The sequence below is a fragment of the Ursus americanus genome, chromosome 1, assembly GCF_024610735.1.
Source record: "Ursus americanus isolate L20-20 chromosome 1, mUrsAme1.1.p, whole genome shotgun sequence".
In the NCBI taxonomy this organism is placed as follows: domain Eukaryota; kingdom Metazoa; phylum Chordata; class Mammalia; order Carnivora; family Ursidae; genus Ursus; species Ursus americanus.
The window spans coordinates 16681175-16701419 of NC_142127.1; the positions used below are offsets into that span (position 1 = coordinate 16681175).

The 20245-nt window shown below is 46.6% G+C and overlaps 1 protein-coding gene across 6 annotated transcripts in view; it reads left to right on the forward strand.

The window, feature by feature from the left end:
• Positions 1–2218: 2218 nt before the first annotated feature.
• Positions 2219–20245, forward strand: part of MGAT5 (alpha-1,6-mannosylglycoprotein 6-beta-N-acetylglucosaminyltransferase) — a 332386-nt gene continuing 314359 nt past the window's right edge. For 2 of the 6 annotated variants that reach the window (XM_045783126.2, XM_087857425.1), the window contains exons 1-2: positions 2219–2619; positions 19300–19356. The gene's annotated coding sequence lies outside the window, so the exon portion shown is untranslated. Of the gene's footprint in view, positions 2620–14396; positions 19357–20245 lie in introns of those variants that run through there. The other 4 variants (XM_045783144.2, XM_045783173.2, XM_045783136.2 and 1 more) reach the window with 2 other exon arrangements.

Below are 20245 nucleotides of genomic sequence, written 5' to 3' on the forward strand. Positions count from 1 at the left end.
TGGAAAGAAGTAGAGCAGACTTAGCAATACCAACAGACACTGTTGCATTGTTGTGAAGTAATCCCAAATATCTTCCTTTTTTTAAAACTAACATCCCTTGTTCACAAATGGTGGAAATGCTAAAAATCAATCACTATTCATCAGGTAAGCATGACCTTGACCATCAGCAGCCAGGGCTTTCACTATTAAAATCCCACTGTGTTATTTTCTTCCTCTTTTAAGTTTGTAATGAATTCTCTCTTGAGAGGACATGATGAAATATACAACTCCATCCTAGTAAGCATTTTATGTCTAAGAGCAATGTCCTTTAGTAATTATTAATGTAAATTATAATCTTAACTTCATAAGGAAAACAATTGAGATAGTATTCATGTCCTTCAACGGCATTGTTAGTATATTATTTATACAAATAAATATAAGATATATAATATATATTTGTATCATATAAATACATATAATGTGTATTCATATGAATATTACACCCTTACACTTTCTCTATATACACATACATTTTTTAACAAGATCCTGAAATAATAACCATATGTAATATCCTCTACAGCAGTGGGTCCATGGTGTTTAAATGACTGATGTCTTTCAGAAATCTCTAGGTAACCAGGTGGTACAGTTATTAACCACCCGCTGGAACTTGGCTTTGAAGCAGATCTATTAGGATTAGAATCTGTACCATCCCTAGTCAAAGCACAGAAAGTCTTGGCCACCAGATGTCACTATTCTTCTATTTCCCTCCCCGTGCCCAGAGAGCTGTGAGACCTTATTTTCTAACAAGGGACTGAGGAAAATGCGTGCCTCCCAACATTCTTGGGATTTCACCAAAAGGTCTTATTAAGAGGAATAATCCTGTCCATGCAGATTTCCTTGGGGCTCTTGAATATTACATGGGCAGTTTCTGACAGCTGAGGATCCAAGTGGCTGAAAATTTGGGGCTCATCTGGTCAAAAAATGTTAGAGCCATTTCCTTGAGCTTGAAGTTAGAGGTAGGACTGTCCTAATGTGCCTTGAAAGAGAGGTAGCTCAACGTAGGAGAGGCCATGAGGTGTGTTTTGCCAAGATCCTGGAGTCAGGAGACCTCCCTAACCCTTGGGTGGCCCTGAGAACTCACTTATAAAATGAGAAAGTTGGGCTAAGTCATTTCTAGGGTCTAAAAATTCCATGATCCTGTTTTTAAATACCTCTGTTGAGGAGGGTGGGCCGCAGAGTGGTGTGATCTAAATTCAAGACAGAAGACCCCAGGGAGGACAGTGAAGTAGGGGTGGAAAAATCCCACGGGGAAGGTAAGGAGAAGTTGAGGATAATTCTCATACAGTAATCTGATGTAGTGACTGGTTACAGGGCCTGAAACGTGCTAAGGTTATGAACCTTGTCATCTTGACCCTTAGGTGGTCCACCAGGCCATTCTCCCTCCGTTCTGGATCCTACTTAACAATGATCTATAATGTTATGATGTACATGAATGACTGTCTCTCCCAGGGCTTGGTTGGATTTAATAAGTCCTGTCAGTCAATGTTTGTGGTACCTTCAGGGCATGCGATGTGTTTTATTTCGTTTTGAATTTACAATAGTACAATGTTCAGCTAGCTCATCCAGCGTGTTCATAGACGCCAAGAGTGAGAGGAAGAAAAAGAAAGAGAAATGGAATTCATCTATGGAGCGCCTACTACATGCCAAGTATACCTAAGTGCTTAACATATGCTTTCTTTCATCTTCAAAATAGGCTCCTGAGGCTGCGTATGCTCATAGATAAAAGGCTGAATTCAAATGGTTAAGCGACTTGTCCAAGGTCACAAAAACCAAGTGTAGACTCATATGACTACCTATAACGCATTTTACAAAGAAGGAAACGGAAACTCTGGGAACTTATAAAAGTTGTATGCACCGGTAAATGGGTGAACCCCCAGTCTTCCCTCACTGGGCTTCACTGCTAGAAGGCCCCTAAGTGCTTCAAAGCCCCTGGACTGCACCACTCCGGAGTATGCTTTGTCATATGAGCATTGGCACGCTATCCCCGACGTTGCCAGAATATTATTTATGGCCGCGATTAACTTGTGTCCCCTGCTACTTTCTCCCTTTGGGCTGCGGAATTGAAAGGTTGCTATAAGTCCTCTCCGACAGAGTTGAGAGTTTAAAGACGGCCCCTGAGAAGCTGGGGCGTTCCGAATTGGCTAAGCGCTCTGCCTGGGAGGGCGGGGAGTTTGCTGAACGTCCCTGGCCAGAATCCCTGCCTTCAAGAACCGCGAGCCCAGAAGCGGGGAGAAGTTGGAGACGTTGGGTTTGGGGGGTGTTGGAAGAAATTGTGGACAGACCCCCGCCCTGCTAGGCTGAGCCCCCAAGGAGCGTCGCTACAGCGTCCGGGCTGTGGGTGGACGCGCCGTGCGCGGCCCCGCCAGGGCTGGGAGTTTGCAGACCGTCCCTGCCGCGGCCCGCTCGGCGGCGGCCCTGCGGCTCCCGCGGCAGCCGCGGCGGCCCCGGGCGCGATCCAGCCCAGGTAGCCGCGCCGCAGGCTCGGGGCGCCGCGACCCCGTGCCCCGCCGCGTCGTGGGCCCCGCGGGGACGGCGGCTGGCGGGCGCTCCCTGCTGCTACTGCTGCTGTTCAGCAACGAGGTGAGAGCCACTGGGTCGGGGCGATCGCGTCGGGCTCGCCATCCCCGCGGGGAGATGCACGCAGAGGGGATCGCGGAGGGCGCGGGGAGCTGGGCGCGGGCGAGGAGAGCCTGCACCGAGGGCGGCGCGGCCAGGGGCTTCCGCTTGCCGCCTGCGTGGGTGCCCTGGCTGCGGCCGCTCTGCGGGATCCGGGAGTGCAGCTGGGGACGCGCCTTGAGGCGCCCACCTGCTTGGGGCAGCCCTTCCCAGGGGAGACAGCAGGCCCCCAGGGCCCTTGGGAAAGAGGCTTGTGGGCTTTTCAAGGGACTGTCCAGAGGAGGCTTTGGTGGCGCGGACTGGAGGAGAGCTGCTGGGGATGGCAGATGGGCGCTCGGACCGCGGAGGAGCCTGGTGGGGTCACGCTGCGGGTGTGGGCCGGGCTGGGGTCCCCGGGACCGGGGCGCGCGGGGCGGGCTCAGCCACGGGCCAGTGGGGAGGAAGAAGAAGGGAGGCTGGCCCGGGGCCCAGAAGAGGAGGGATGCGGCGGACCGACGCTCCGGCCTGGGGGACTAGGGAAGCCTGGGGGAACCCCCCACCCCTTGGGGCCAGTCGCCGGCCCACGACCCCGTCTAGGCGCTCGGCGAGGCTGCCCGGCCGGAGAGGCTGCGGGGAGCGCAGAGCCCACACCCGCGCACACACTCCCGGAGAGCATGCTCAGTGCGGCCCTGGGAACTTCCTGCCGAGTCGTGAGCCGCCCCGGCCCCCTCCCGGCCCCCTCTGGGCCCCCCTCCGGGTCCACGGCGTGCTAAGTTGGGGGCGACCGAGCGCGTGGGTGGGTGGAGGGCGAGGCGCCCGCCTGTCGCCCTTTCGTGCTGCTGGCTTTTGCTCAGATCTCAGCGCTGCTCGCGCCGACCGCCCCCGCGGCTGGGAACGGGGGTGTGGATGTCATCCACCGCTCCCCAAGGCCAGGTCCGAGGCCGGGAGGCCAGAGGCCTGGCGGTGCGGCCGCTTGTCTGGTGGACTCGCTCTCTATGCACTCGCCGAGCGCACGGACCCTGCGCCGGGAGCAGACTGGGTGGAAGGGGGTGTGTGAGCCGGGGACGCTCGCGCGCACACACTTGCTGTCACACACAAAGCCATGGTTTCGTAGCTACCGCGCGGAAGAGGGAAGAGGTGGCGCTTGCAATGTCCAGCCACGTTCGGAGCACCAGCGGGGTGCTCTGCTGAAAGCAGGCGATGCTTATGGTTTTCAGAGATGCCGGGGTCGAGGTCTAGGGCCCGGTGCGGGACAGACACTGTTGTAGCACCCGGCTCTGGAAGCCCACTTAGGGAAGGTTGGGCACTTACGGAGCTGTGAAGTTGGGGAGGGGAAAGCTGAGGTTTGTATGGGATTCGGGAGGGATGGCAACAGTGCACCTAGAAACACTCAGGTTCGTTAGCGGTAGGATCTCATTGTAAAGAAAGGCAAGTGGGAAGCCGGTGTCCCAGCCTCTGTTCATTGTCAGGACCTGAGGGACTTGGTTGGATTTTACTCCCGGAGCACCGTCCCCCCCCCCCCCCATGTTAGCAACTGTATAAGCCACATCTTGAGCCTTGACGCAGGATCGATCGGAACTGCCTTTAATTCAAGAAACCAAAAAACAGTTTTTTCATGATAGACATAACCATCACAGATCTGTCTTGAAAAATGGATTTTCACCCCCCCCCACTTCCTTCTTTCCTACAAATTCTTTTTGTTGTTATTGTTCAAGGCTGAGATAAGCACCCTTAACTTTGGCACTGCTAGGGTTAGAGCGGAGCTCCATTTTCTAGAGGCCTTTTTAGTTATCTCCAGTTACCACCTTGCTGTCTGGGTAGTCAGAGTGAAGTGGAAAGGTCCTGAAAAACAAAGTGTTAGAGGAGGGGGAAGAAGGAGACCTTTCTGCCCCTTTTAGGAGCTGGGACAAGAGGAGAAGGGCGCTCCTCTGCCTGACACCGAACTCTGGCAGAGCTGGGTGCCGGACTTAAGGTTTAGGCTTTTCCTTTGGTCTCTAGCTTTGTTCCAGCTTGCCTGGGTTTGGGACACTTGGGCTTGGAGTCACTAGGAGAAAGGAATCTGCAGTCCTGGTTTGGGGCTTCGCGGGGTTTGCATCTACACACGCAGCTGCTGGTGGGGTTGGTGTTTAGGCGGACTGGGATGGCAGGAGGGCTGCGGGCTCTGCCCAGATCGGCCAATGGCATCTGTGTGCTGCAGCCCTGCTGCCAGCAGGGCTGCGGCTCATGGGCTTTTTGATCTCAGCAGCACATATTTCAAGTGCTTTGTGTTTGAAGTGTGAATACAGGACATAGATATATTCACACATATGCATGTATGTATACGTTTTTATAAAGAAGCGTGTGCATATGCAGCGTTCTTCAGAAGCATCTTGGAGCTGGAAGGGACCTCAGGAGATCATAGGAATTCAAATTTTCTCCTTTCCCATTCAGTTTTCTCAGTTTAAAAATAACTAAAGCAGCCTTCTGCCCAGCTGGCCTCCAAAAGCATTGAAATGCCAGAGTCCCCTGTGATTCTAGCCCAGGCAGAGGCCTTTGGCTCCTCCGCTGAGAAGTGTGGCTCCTCGGGATCCATTGTAGATGTCAGTCATGGAATACCACCTTTCCAAATGCTCCCTGTGGCTTGGGATCTAAGTGACTGCGGTGTCACCCTCATACTGATTTTGGCAGGGGACAGTGGCCAGTGTGCCCTGCAGAGATGTCCAGAAAACTGCACAGAGCAGTCATCATCCTTGCACTAGGAAGTTCATGTCCTTCTTCACTCTGTGGTCATCTAGGCTCCTTCCCGGGAGATGTAAAAAGTAGTGTGGACTCGTTTTATTCCTTCCTTCTTGTGTGTCTTGGCCTCCTGGCTCTAGAAGGGCGGGGTGGTGGTGGAGTGAGGGGCTTCCCCTGTTGATATTATTATAGGAAATCTCAGGAAAACATATACTGTCAGGAGCTTTGTCTCTGGGGGTTTGTCGTGTATGTCAGTTTGAGAAAGGGTCCTTGTGTCCGGTGAAGAGTTAACTGAGCGTTTTGGCTGACGGAAGATGTGTGTGTTCCAGAATCCAGGTACTTAAAAAAAAAAGAGAAAATAATTTTATATTTGGGGGCGGATGCCATGTGGGTGACAGCTGAGAGGTTTGGGTCACAAATAAATTTGGTGCTTGTCAGTGCAAGTTTTACTAGTGTGCCTTTAAAGTCCGTAAGTGGCTTTGAAGTATAGAGTCACTCTTAATAACCAGAGCTGGGTGTACTTTTTAATGTGTTGGAAATTGAGTAGAGATCTCCCCAACTGTTCTTGAAGTTTCTAATCTAGGTCTTGTCCCTATACTATATGGCATCTTGTTTCAACATCAAAAACCTGAGCACCTTGTGATCTCTCTGCCAGCTGCTCGTGTGTTCATGGAAGAAGTTTGTCCCGCAGCCGCCATGAGCCATGCCCTGTGCTGGTGCTGAGGATAAAGATGTCCTTTTTCTAAATTACCTTTTGAACTTTTAATTTATCTGACCTTCTCATTCTGTGTGTTAATGCAAACTAATAGTTCTTGGAAGGTCGCCAAGGTGGGTCCCAGGAGCCTTAGTACTTTAACTGTGTTCTCTCAGCTGGAAGCATGGGGACTTGAGCTCTATTTGCTTCCTTGGGCTGTTTAATTTATTTGTTTGTTTTTTTCCCTGCTACAATTAAATTCATGTTTTCCCGGCTTTGTCACATCTGGAAAACTGTATGTGTGCATGAGAGGAGTTGGAAGGATCGCTTTATTTCTTCAAAATCCCAGCGCTCTCTTATCTGAACACATAACCTTCTGGAAAGAGAATAGGAGCCTTCCTGTCAAGGCCATTTGCCCAGCCTGAAAATTCTGGACAGGCAAGGACGATAAGCTGTCATGGCTAGGTTTGGTGGAGTTCTCCCTGTAAAGTACCCCCTTTCCCCCTCCCCTACCATGCTTGTGTTGAGGCCTCCTGGACTTGGCCCCAGCTGGGGTGGTTATGGAGGATGGCTAAGGAGTATTTCTCCACCCTGTTGCCCATGCCCTTAGGAGTGAGGTGTATCCAAGTACTTTAGTACTTGTTAAGAGTTAAATACTGGTGTTTGCATTTGATTTACTTAAAAAAAAGTCAGACCTTCAAGGTTACCCCTAGAATAGATTAACAGCCTCACTTTTGCATCCCTCTGTGATTTTTGTGGCTGGCCCTGGAGGGAATGTGTGCCGCCCACCCACTCCTGTCTCAGCTGCACTCCTTAGTGTTGTAGTTTCGAGCACAGACGGCTTATAAGTCCTGTCACGCTGGTAAGATACTTTTCGAAAGTATCCTACACAGAACAGTCTTCCATGGTAATAGTGTTGGATCTCTTTTGTGTCTCAGTCCACTCATGGGAGTGTGCTGTGTTGGTGATGGTCACAGATACTATGTGTCATTGTGGAGAAATGTCAAGAGGTGGGCAAGACCATAGAGACGGGATGAAAACACGTACCTTCTGTAATTGACCTGGTTGCATATGCTTCTTTCCGATTTCTTTTACTACTCCCTACGATGGTAAAGTGAACACTGTTGTCGTTCCCAGTTGATATACTGGGACACTGAGACGATTGTGAGGTTGTGAAACCCGGCTGCGGTTGCGCACAGCTAGCAAGTGACAGGGCGAGGATTTGAGCGCAGGTGGTCACGCAGGTGGTCTAGGTCCAGAGTCCATATTAGCGGACTATGCTTAGTGAAGGCTAGCAAACTCATCCTGAAGCAGCCAGCACTTTCCCTCCAACCAAAGCCAAGAGGAGCTTTAGACGGGCGTTGGAAAGCAGCTCAGGGAGATCCTTCTGGACTCCTTCTCTTTCTGGCTGAGGGCATGGTGGTGCAGAGAGCGAGAAGGGCTTCCTCGAAGTCTCATCAGCCAGTGGGCAGCAGTGCCAAAGCTGGGTTTCAGTTCTCACCCTTGGTTCACAGGGACAATTGATAACAACTGATAACAGTTGTGTGCCTCCTTTGTTTGCAGAAATGATTCAGGAAGCAAATGTGCTGGTCATTTGGCATCTGTCCCTCCCCCTCCTAGAACCCCCTGTGCCTGTGAGCTCATATCCAGCTTCACCTTAGAATCTGGTGGGGAGCGGGTGGTGTGTCCACATTTTTTCACCGGCCCCAGACAGGAGAAGCTGAGCAACTTAAATTATGCCTTTAAGTGATGTGTCCCCTTCTTCATGTCCTTGAGTTTGACATCCTAAGAATATAGTCTGGGATGGATTTTGCATTTCCCTCATAAGTCCTCTCCCTCTTTCTCTTTGTGTGTGTGTGTGTGTGTGTGTGTGTGGTGTGTTGGTCTGTCGGTCTTTCTGTTTCTGTATGTGTGTGTGCGTCTTATGGCTCCTGGCCCCGCTCAGCATTGACTTCCATTCTACAGGAGCATGGGGTAGGCAAGGGGTGACTTGGCAGTGGCCTCGGGGCTATTTCTTAACAGTTCCATTAAAGGGCCAGTGAGGACATTCCCACAGTGTCTGTGGAATCCTGGAAAGACTGCTGAGGCCTTGGAAAATATCCCTCTGACCACCGGGATCACTGTACTTCGTGGAATCTTCCAGTTGGGTGTGACAGCAAGCACCATTTCCTTTCAGTTTATTCCTTCCATATGACCAGGATTACATGGGGCATACCAGGGCTCCTGCCTGTTCCTGATTCTAAACATTTCTGGTTAACAAATAGTCCCTAGCTGCTCAAGGAGTTTCAAGTCTAGTCCTGGTCAGGGCCTGCATGGAAGAGTTCAGTGCAGTTGGGAGGCAGTATGCAAATGAAGAGCACATTAATTCAGCCCATGTGACCACTTCCGGCCTCAGTTCTTATGTTGAGAAAAGTAAGAGGGGATTGAATGAGCTCCAAAGTTCTGTTCAGTCCTGAAGTTGTATAATCCTCTACATATGGCAAAGGAGGTGTGGAATAAAGAAAGAAGATTCCGTTACTGAATAAAAAGAAAAGATTGAGGAAAAACTCAAGTTGTTTTTGTTTTTGCTGGTAGACTCCCTTCAGGACACAGTTGAGATGCTTACCTAAGAAGAACCAACCCTTTATTATCACTATTCTTTAACGATGTTTATTTTTGTATATTTAGAAATAAAAAGACTTGGTCCTTACTTCCCAGCCTAGAAATAACCCGTTTCCCCTCCGAAGCTGTTTTTTGCTTTGGGGAATTGAGATGTAAAGAGCAGAAGATGACCAGGCCCCCGGACTTCTGTGGTTCTGTGGCACAGTGCCCTGGGGAAACCGGCTAAGGATTTACCCCGCCACAAGCTGGGCCGAATTCTGTGTACATACCTTCATAACAGCTTTCCTGCGAAACAACTACGTTCAAAGAACAAGGAATTTGATATCAATCTCCTTGCCACTGCTTTTTTTTTCTTAACCATCTGTTATTTTCAGTTCCGATTTTTTTTATTTACTAGTGCTCATGCCAATGAGTTTTCTAAATGACCGACTCTTTCTCTTCCACATCTTGTTTAGGAGAGCACTGTCTCTGCCTCATGCTAAGTATGATGTTTCTGTGTCCCGTCGGTGCATTTCTTAGTATTTCTTGCTGTACTTCTATGGGATTTCCCTCAGCCCCTCTCTTCTCATTTTTCAGAGCCACCAAGGTTAGTGGCAGCACTGAGTGGGGATTTGGAGGGGGGTCTCCAGCGGTGACGTTATGTGGATGATCTTTCATCATCCATTATTGAGGACGTACAGATGTAATTCTCTTGGGTGAATGTTACCATTTTTCTTCTATAGATTCGCCATTCCTTATTTGCTTTTCTGAAGCCCAATAAGCTTCAAAAAGGGAAAGTTTCTTTCCTAGGTGGGTTAAAAAAAAAAATACATCTGACCCCATGAGCTTCTCAGAAAGAAGTATAGCGCTCTAGAAAGCACGACTGGAAGCTCCATTGCCCGGCACAGAGCCCGTGCACGTGACCAGTCACATGATCAGCGGTGTAGCCGGGCATCACGGGTAAACTCCCACCATGACAGGCCAGCGTCTGCAGTTAGCTGGCTGTCTTCACGCAGGTCAATTCAGTGTTCTAGGAGTCCGATTATTCATGTGTCAAATGAGGCATCTCGTAGCTTCTCCTACATCTGTGGGATTCTTCTAGTGTGCCTTCTTGGCTGAGCTCAGCCTGCTTATCTAACTCTGCTTTCTTTAATCTGTCCTTCATATGCTTAGGTGTTTTCCTAGTTTTGAGGACCTGTTTGGTTGTGCTTGTTTACGGTTCTGTTGTTTAAATCAATCAGTGGACTTTTTGTAGACATTTTCCCGCCTTACTGTGAGCATAATTCATGGGTTTATGGACCCAACACATTGGGACTCTGTGTGAAATAGGGTGTGTGCGTGTTTGTCTGGCTGTGTCTATATACCGCCAGAGCATATTACCTTATTGTCATATTATCTACAAAAGGAAGTAGGAGTGATCAGATGGGAGCTGCAGATCTGGAGTAGCCATCAGTTAAAAGAAGCCTCTAGAAAGTTTGTGTGGAAAGATTTTGGTCATATGGCTTTTCCCTAGCACATGCTTGTCAGAGCTATAGCTAGGATGTCTGTGAAGATTGTGTGGATAATGATTTTATTACACTTTCCTATAGACTGCAATAAAGTGTTTTCTGTGATAACGAGTAGCTTATTCTATCATAGTGCCTTTTCTCTAATTGCCCCTATAACCAGAATCAGATACAGCTTTCCATTTTGGATGCCGTGGCCCAGTTAGTTGTTCTCCAAGTTCCAGTTTCTTCCTCCCACTCCAGTGGCTTTAAGAGAGACTTTTCGGTTCCCTCATTGTCAGCCTTTAGTATAAAGATTACAAGATTATGCAGTCCTTCTGTTACTGCTTGAACAAATAACCACAAATTTAGTGGCTTAAGGCAATACAAATTTATTTATTTATTTATTTATTTATTTATTTATTTATTTATTTATTTATTTATTTATTGTTTTATAATTCCAACACAGGCTTCTCTGGCTAAGATCAAGTGTCTGCTCCTTCTGGAAGCTCTAGGGAAGAATCCAGTTCCTTGCCTCTTTCAGCTTCTAGAGGCAGCCCACATTCATGTGTCAGGGGTTGTGCCCCCTTCCTCCTCCGTCCAAACCAGTAATGCTGAGCTGAGTTCTTGTCCCTGTGCCATCAGCCCGGCTCCTTGACCACAGCTGGGAACGGTTCTCTGATATTAAGGATCTGTGTGATCAGATTGGGCCTGCCCAGATTATCCAGGATAATCTTCTCATCTCAAGGTCCTTAATGTAATCTTGTGTGTCCTGTAAGGTAACATTCACAGGTTCCAGGGATTAGGACATGAACATCTCTGGGACCATTTTTCTGCCTCCCACAGTGCTCAAAACTCTGTGAAGAAATGATTTTTTACTCTCTATGTAGAACTCCTCCTTTCTGTCAAGGAACTTCAGTGTCACAGGAAATTTGCTTATTTCCCTCATCTTTTTTGAATGCATTAAAATGGACTGTTTGTAAAACCCAGTATTTCGGATTTGAGTTCTGCTGTGGTCAGACACGGAGCTGTGCACGTGTGCGTGTTCAGGCATGTGCGGTATCCACAGTCTTCCTGCAGTGAGGAAACTGCGGGGCGGAGGGAACTTGCCCAGGGTCATAAAGCCAGAAGTGCTGGAGGCAGGATGCGAAAGTGGATCTCACTGATTCTGAAGCCTGGGTTCTTTTCGCTCGGCCTGCCTCCGAAGTGATAATGGAAAAACAAAATGAAAAACGATAATGGGGAAATGTGAAATAATGTCAAATCTCTCTGCTTCTGCCAGGGTGGTGACAAACAGTAAATATTGCTTGTGATAGATTGATTGCACTCATGGCCCCAATTAATGGCCTCCCTGTAGCTACACTTCTTGCCTTATAACTTTGTAGTCCCCGTTCCTTCCCTCCCCCACCACTGGGATTGGCCATATGATGCTTTGGCTAGTGGGACGTTAGCAAATGTCCTGTAAACGGAGTTTAAAAGAGCCTGTGTGTTTCCGAATGCCTTTTACAGAGCTGGGCTTGCTGTCTCAGATCCTTGCCACAGCCATGAGAACATGCCCAGGCTAGCCTAATGGAGAGTTCTGAGAGACACATGGGATGAGCCAAGCTGTGTCAGCCAAGGCCACCCTAGACCAGCCAATGCGCAGCCGAACTCTTGGGTGCTCAAAGTCTCCTGAGCATGCCTTGCCAAGATCAGTTAAGCCTGTCCTAGATCACCAGAACCCAGCTAACCTGTAGAGTCGTAGAAATAATCGATGATTGTTGTTTTAAGCCACTGAGTTCTGGGCAAGTTTGTTATACAGCGACTGCTAACTGATACACACCTCATATTAGGTGTTTGAATAGCATAAGAAGTATTCTTAGTGTCCTTTTGAAGGTCATTTTGGACTGCTCATAACTAGTTAATATTTTTTGGAAAAATTTAGTATATTTTAAAATATTCTTTTGTTATACTTTAGGCTCAAGAACTTGCTCATTGTACCTACCCTTTTTCCTCCTTTCTTTCTTTCTTTTTTTTTTTTTAACACAAACGTCTTTTTAATTCTTATCAGTTTAAGTCCAAAGCAGACTTGCTTTTCCTCCTCAAACTGTTATTTCTAGCATGCTGGCTTTGACCCCCAGTGTACAGTAGGAAATGCATATTAACTCTTAACTCATATATACATGTGTACAACAGCACGAAGAGTTTCAAGACACAGTACCCCTCTGCCTCCGATGCCGTCAGCTGCTTTCTATTCTATTTTATAGACTTAAGAAACGGTGGTTAGGAGTCAGCACTGTGGCCTGCTGCTTATTTATAAAGTTTTATTAGAACGCAGCTGCTCCTTGTTCATGTAGTGTTTATGGCTGCTTTCAAGCTCCGATGAGAGACTTGAGTAGTTGTGACAGAGATTATCGGGCCTGCAAAGCCTAAAGTATTTACGACCTGGCTCTTTCACTGAACTGATTTCATAACCCATCAGTTAGTCGTGACCCTCCATTTAGAAGATACTGTTCCAGTGACCGTTAGCTCTCCTGTATTCTTCTGGAAATTATACTAAACAAATCTGTCACATGTGAAAACTACCTCTTTTCCTGTGTCGTACTCAGACTCTCTCCTCTATTTACTTAGATTCAACAATTAATGTTTTTGTGATTTAACTTTATACCTGACTGGCTTATATAAGACACTTTTGGAGCATTTCTGAAATGTTTCGTTTTTAAGTGATATTAACCACCCCCCCTTTCTAATTTAAATGAGGCTTTCTTGTGAAAACTAGCTGGAATGAAAATGGACACAGATTCCATTCAAGCGCTAGTTACTTATTCATTAGATTGCAGCAGTACCTTTTTTTTTTTTGTGATATAATGGAGTCCATTAGTGGAAGTGGGAGAGAAACAGAAGTAGCTTCTTGTTACCACACCTTTCTGGCAGTTGGTCCTTACTGCCACATTTCTGAGTTAGGGTGGTATTATTCCTAGCATAATAAAATTTAAACACATTAAATCTTGGATTTTGGGTGTTGGAAAGACTTTGGAAAAAAATATTTTTTCATTCAGACCCAGTTAGGTCCTTAAAGGCCAAATTTTCCTGACACCTAAATTTTCTAAGCCTGTCACAGAGGGACAACAATGTTATTTATGTCGTATGGCTAATGAGATTGATGAAAAAGAGCTGAGGCAGAAAAGGCTTCAGAAGGATCTGGATATGTCTTTCTGGAATCTGAAATACCAGGTGAAGAATGGTCACTGGCTCGTTTATTTATTGGCAGTGAGAAAGAAATCAAAATAAATGAGCTTCAACTACAGCATGAAGAGTTTAGGTAAAATCTGAGAAATGTCCACTAAATAAGGTAGCTCCTTTGACATTAGAATAGATTCTGGCATGCTGGCTTTGACCCCCAGTGTACAGTAGGAAATGCATATTAACTCTTAACTCATATATACATGTGTACAACAGCAAGAATAGATTAGAATAGATTCTTCTGAGTATTTTTTTTTATTATTTATCTGAGAGAGAGAGTGCATGGGCGCGCCAGAAAAAGAGACACACACAGAGAGAGAGAGAGAGAGAGAGAGAGAGAGAGAGCGAGCAAGCAGCACATAGGAGCAGGGGGAGGGGTGAACAGAGGGAGGGGTGAGTGTAGAGCCCTGTGCTTGCCTGGTCCCAGGACCCTGAGACCATGACCTGAGCCGAAGTTAGATGCCACCCAGGCGTCCCCTGAGTATTTTTGATCTTAGCTGCCTCCCTTAGTTCAGGCAGGTGGTTGGGCTCTTCTGAGCGCTAGCAACAGAGACCTGATGGAGCTTGTTTCAACAAAAGTGGAGAATTCATGTTAGGGCTCCAGGAGCAGGAGCCCGGAGCCTCCTGCAGCCTGGGATCTCGAGGCTCTGGGAACCCCAGCAATCTCCTTTACTTCCTCTTTGAGTCCATCTGCCTGGTTGGTTAATTCTCCCCCTGCCTTATGCTTTTTTTTTGTCCCAAGGGCAGGACCCTGGGTAACACTAGCTACTGGGGAAGTCACCCAGCAAGACTAGTCTTTCTTGTAACACAAATTCCAGTTTCGTGGGGAGTATCTCCTCAGTGGCCCAGCTTGACATCACCCAGAAGTGGGCAGAGCTAGGAATTGCAATGGGATTTTGGCTAGCTCCAGGGAGTCTTATGGGGGCTTTTTAGAAATTTGTGGGGGAAGTTTTGGTTGTTAATGATTGAAGAGTGCTACTAGCATTTATTGGTGGGGACCACGGATGCAAACCATCTGTGATGGGTAGAACAGTCTTTTTTTTTTTAAGATTTTATTTATTTATTTGAGAGAGAGCTCGCTCACACATAAATGGGGGGAGGGACAGAGAGGGAGAAGCAGGCTTCCCGCTGAGCAGGGAGCCCAATGTGGGGCTTGATCCCAGGACCCATGACTTGAGCTGAATGCAGATGCTTAACCGTCTGAGCCACTCAGGAGCTTCTAGAACAGTCTTACACTCCGAAATGTATCCCATGTCGCACTGTGAGACAATCATGGACAACAAAACCTGTTTACTACTTGAACCTAGAGGCCCTGTCTTACACATAAACAAAGAGCATTTTGTATGTTTTAGGTAAGCATTGACTTTCTCAGCTGATGAAGAAAGATTGCTTTGTTTCGTTGGGAAATGTACCAAGAGATGTTTGCCGTTTTGGAAAATCACACCACCCCTGGCATCACCACGTCACCTGTGTCAGTCCTCATTTGAAGCAGACCTATTTTTTGATTTTACCTTAAAACATAAGCAACTAACGACCCCACTGTGCCTTCTAGATTGGTCTCGCCCAACTAATTGCATATTGAAATACTTGTTAGTTTAGTTATCAGTTATTTTCCTTTTATTCTCATTTATATTACTAAGCCAACAAATAGATACGTTTGAAATGGTGCTTAGGAGGGTTATCTAAAAAGTTGATTTGAGAGAGTAAAGGGGCATTAGAAGTTTGCTGTAAGCTGGGAGCTTCGGGGCTGATAGAGGTTAGAACTGCACTAGGAGAAGTGGTTTGTAGAGTCATTCTTGTCTTCTAGCATAATGATTCAACTGAATTAAATATTCTTAACGCTGACCATTTAGGAAATAAAAAAAAATTGTGTCTCATGCATTTTGTGCAGCTAGCCGACTGTGAAAAAAGGAATAGACATGTTGGCTCCACACCGCTCCTGTGTGTGGATGGCGGACGCTCCATGGTGTGCCCTCCCCACCCTCCCGTCTATGTGGTTTCTGGCTCCTGCTGGGCCAGGGCTCGGTTGTGGGTCTCCTTATCCTTCTCTCCTACGGAAGAGCCATAGGAGTATGGAATTAAATCAGATTATCACATAAGTTTCACATGAACTACTACAGACTACTCCGTCAGACGTCAAGCTCAAGCTGGGGGCTTTCATGGGAAAATACTACACTTTGATTTTCACTAACCTCTAACCCAGATTGAGCAATCCTTAGCTTGTGAATACTGGCCATAAATTATAGTGTTATTAGTATTGTCTGTGACTTTGTCACCAGTAGAAATCCAATATTTTCATCTCACATTATAGATGTCTGACAGATATCTTGAAATATCAATACTTTAAAATTATGGTGGTTATTACACCTGCTGCTAGATAGTGTTATTTAATGTGTTAATAAACAAGCATATGTGTTATTATATCACAGTTTAAAAAATATTTTGGTAACCATATTTAAATATCATCGACTTCCTCCGTAATCCTGTGTATTTCATTTTATGTCTTTAAAAAGCCCTGAGAAGGGGTCTGTGTACGTCCCCAGGCTGCCAGGGGGTTGGTGGTACAGAAATCATAGCGTAGAACAGTGGAGTGTCCACCCATCGCTGCCCCGTCTCTTCTGTTGTTGACAGGTGACCTCCTCCTGACATGGCCTTTCCCCAAGACTGCCAGATATGGGTGTGGAAGGGGGTGCGGGTTTATCCCCAATTGGCTTATTTTCTTCTTAGACCAGAACTGGTCAAAGGACTGAGCTTGAGTCACCCCTCAGCTCATTCTTTATCAGACATGAGGAGGCAAGTTTGTCAGAACATTCCTCCGGCAAGGCTGTATTGATCAGTACGAGGTACATGATGCATTTAAAGCCAAAACATACTGATTATCTGAATTCTAAGCAGAAGTGTGATTTCTAGTTCAGTTTTTCAAGCAGAGAAAAACCACGGACATTCCGCCAGACAATTCCCTATATACATCCCAACTTCAGTGTTCCTCTTTGTATGCTCCAGAGTTACATAATCATAACTAACTCTAAGACCGCATTGCTTAAGAAATACGTTGCACAAATGGCTGCCAGGGGTGTTCTTTGTTACCATCTGGCGTGTGGGGGAGGGGCATTTCCTAGAAGTTAGGGTTTGGGTGGAGGTAGACAGCTCCATAGGTATCTGGTTGCCCCCTGGCCACCCAGGGAGTCCAACCTAGAGGGTGCCATGCTGCAGCTATCACTGGATTCCTGGGAAGGACCTCAACCTTTCTCTGTTTCTGGAAACTTCTCTTAATAGGAAATGACTTTGCCACAGAGAAGCCCACTGCACTGTTCCTTGCTGTCCTCCAGACACGGAGTCATTGTGCTGCCATGTGCATCTTTTTCCTCTCACAGCTTCTAAATCTATATTTAGAGCATGAAAATGCTGAACATTTCCTTTCTAATTTTTTAGAAGTTGAGCAGAGGGAGGGTTCTTCACGCATTCAACATTAATATCTTGGACAACCATGTTAAATAATCATGGGAATCGTATTTTTTATTCTTTGCTTCAAAAAATATGCTGAAGATTGGCATTGAGTAGTTTCAAATGTTTAACCTTCACTTTTGTGTGGGTTTAGTTACTGATCAAATTTTTCACGGAGTAAAAGCCACTCCCTTAAGGAAGTAGGAGCAGCCCCATTACATGATATTGTTACTGCTCAAGTCAGACGTGAGCACATACGTGTACTTACGGAGCTTATTAATGAAGTGACAGCATCTCTCTCGCTTGCTCTTTATAAAAGGGAACAGCAAAATTCTGTTGATCCTGAGCCACCGACTGTCCTTATAGATTTATGTGCAAGATAGTGTGTACCACTTGGCCTAATTTTTTTTAAGTTTTTTATGCATAGCCTGTTTATTATTTTTTTATTTTCATTCCACTGTAATTAACATGCAGTGTTTTATGAGTTTCAGGTGTACAATGTAGTGATTCAGCAATTGTGTACATTACACAGTGCTCACCACTATTAAGTGTACTTTTAATCCCCTTTACCTATTTCCCCCATCCCCCGCCCACCTCCCCTCTGGTCACCATCAATTTGTTCTCTATGGAGTCTGATTTTTGGTTTGTCTTTTTTTTCCTCCTTTGTTTCTTAAATTCCACATATGAATGAAATCATGTGGTATTTATCTTTCTTTGACTGACTTATTTCACTTTGTGTTATACTCTCTTGATCCATCATTTGGCCAGATTTTTAAAGTGACATACATCAGATCCTTTTACCAAGGAAACTATCCTGTCATTGGATCCATAAGGGCAGGTGTTTTTTGGGAAAAGACTTGAGAAAGCAGGAAATTCACCAACTTCATTGGCTGAGGGGTGGTGGTTTTGCTCAGTTTGAAGGCTCTCTTACCTCTCTCCCCCATTCGGAGCTGCATTTACCAGGCCTGTTTTTCATAGAGGTTTGGTGTGGGATGAGTTTTGATCTTAATCCTACCTCTGTGGTGAGAGTGAACAGCGTGCAGATCTGGAGGATAAAAGTTTAAATGTCCGTGAGTGATTCATCTCCTGATCAGGTGGAGAACAGAGTTCATGGTGCAGCTGCTACACACAGATAGATCCCATTACCCCCATTACCATTCTCTAGACCTTATTGCAATGAAACGTGGAAAATATAGGTCCTCAAACTGACAATCCAAGATGAGGACCTCACGTACAGAGTAACGCCTTTTCCTGAAAGTGGACCTCTTGAGCACGTAGCTGGTGTTCAGGGGAATAAGGGGCACTTCTGGGAACCAAGCCTGGAGCACATTGTCTAACTTCATGGTGATGACAACCCTGTAAATTAGATTCCCTTGTTTTCATTGAACACACGTGAAACCGAGGTTTGGAGAAGTGTCTTGCGTGCAGTGACTCACATAATCATAAGGGGCCCATATAATTTTATCACCCAGACTTGAACACTTTTGAGAGTAAAAGGGGATGCTAGTAATGATTATGCTGGGATAACAGGCTTCAATGGTACGTATGGTCCCCTTGCTAAATAAGGTGCCGACTGGGGGTTGAACTCAGGTCTTTGGTTCTCCATTAGCTGTATTAGATCAGGCCGTCTCATCTACGGATGAATTGGTAAGGCGCGCAAGGAATAACATTCTGAGGATGAGTCCTGAACTAGGTCTAGAGCCAAAGAGCAATGCCTCTGAGGCTGGTGGAAGGCAGGTGGTTTTTCTCTTCCTATAAAGTGGTTTTCCATTTTTCGTTGAAAAGAATGGGTCTGCTTTAGCATTTACAAGAAAGATAAAGTGAGACTCATAAAATCTCATATCCAGGGCAAACACCTTCATAGCCAGTAGCTGTTATGATACAGAGTGATTTAGTAGATTCTTCAGTGGTAAGGTGTGTAGATGAAATTTACTACCCCTGTTTTTAGCACTCTGTCCACGACTGTGATTATCAGCACAGATTTGTGTGATATAATCATTGCTGTGAGATGTTAAAATGAAATCCCAGCACCCGAACAGTGGCACTGACAGTGTTGGACACTCTGGCTTGTGAGGAGGCTCTGTGCCTCCATCAGCCTCAGACACACACGTGTGAACACACTCAGCAGAAGCGCAGACACAAAGATAAATGAAGCCCAAGGTACTTATAACTGATATTACAGCCCAACCCTGGAAAGTAATAAAGAGCATCACATAGCTCTCCAGGATTTATTTGTTCCCTGTGTCATGTTCCCTTGCTGCCTTCGAGGCCCGTTGAGGTGTGAAAGCTAAAGTCGCCTATCAGAGCAGTTCCGTAAACACCACGGCCTCTATAAAAGTCCTGCTGGATGGCCATTCGTCAACAAGTCGGCAGTGCCGAAGAATGACGAAGAATGACATGCCCTTCAAAGGCACTGCTGGAAACCTAGAGCAAGTAGGCGGGTGGGTGAGAGTTACATGTTTGGGTGGAAATTTGGGATCGGGCCTTCAATTGAGAGCTCTTACTTGGCCTTCCTTCTACACCCAGGTGCCTGGGGGCTCTGCCTTCTGAACCTTGGAACACCCCAAAAGAGACAGTCTCTGAGTGAGTAAAATGAAACTTTCTGGTGAGGAAGCCTTCCCCCATCAGGAGTGACCATTGGGACCAGGAAAGGGACTGGGGGCAGGGGGAGGGCTCAGGGATCTGCACCTGCTCCTGTGATTGGTTACGCTACTCCCTGAAGAATGCAACGATCTCTGGTTGTCTTCGAATATCCAGACTGTAAGAACCATAGGAAGAAAGGGATAAAGAAAGGGGGGATAATCAGAAGGGGGAATGAAGCATGAGAGACTATGGACTCTGAGAAACAAACTGAGGGCTTCAGAGGGGAGGGAGTGAGGGATTGGGATAGGCTGGTGATGGGTATTAAGGAGGGCACGTATTGCATGGTGCACTGGGTGTTATACGCAACTAATGAATCATCGAACTTTACATCAGAAACCAGGGATGTACTGTACGGTGACTAACATAATATAAAAAAACATTAAAAAAAAAAAAAAGAACCATAGGCCATAAGACAGAAAAAGAAAACAGGGTTGGAGGAGAAACGTGAGAAGGGGAGGCGGCGGGGGAGGGGCGATAAATGCAGGGGCCTAGGTAGCAAACGGCAGCCTTTCTGCTGTGGAAAAGGGCAGAGCGTGGAAGATGCAGACCAGCTGTGTGGGCTTGGGTAACAAGGGTCTTCTTGGAAGGGGGCAGGAAATATCAGCTGGGAAGTCAGAGGTCTGGGGTCTTTCGCTTTCCCTGCCACCAGCTAGCTTCATGAGCCCCTGTTGCTTCTGCCAAAGTGCGCGCGTTTACTGAGTACTTCTATGTCAGGCGTAGGTACACAGAGGTGACCACAACACCGGACCTTTCATCTAGGGTGGAGACCTGTCATGAACACTCCCGTTGTTCCGATGTTCATAGGAACAGCTAACTCTTACAAGTGTTT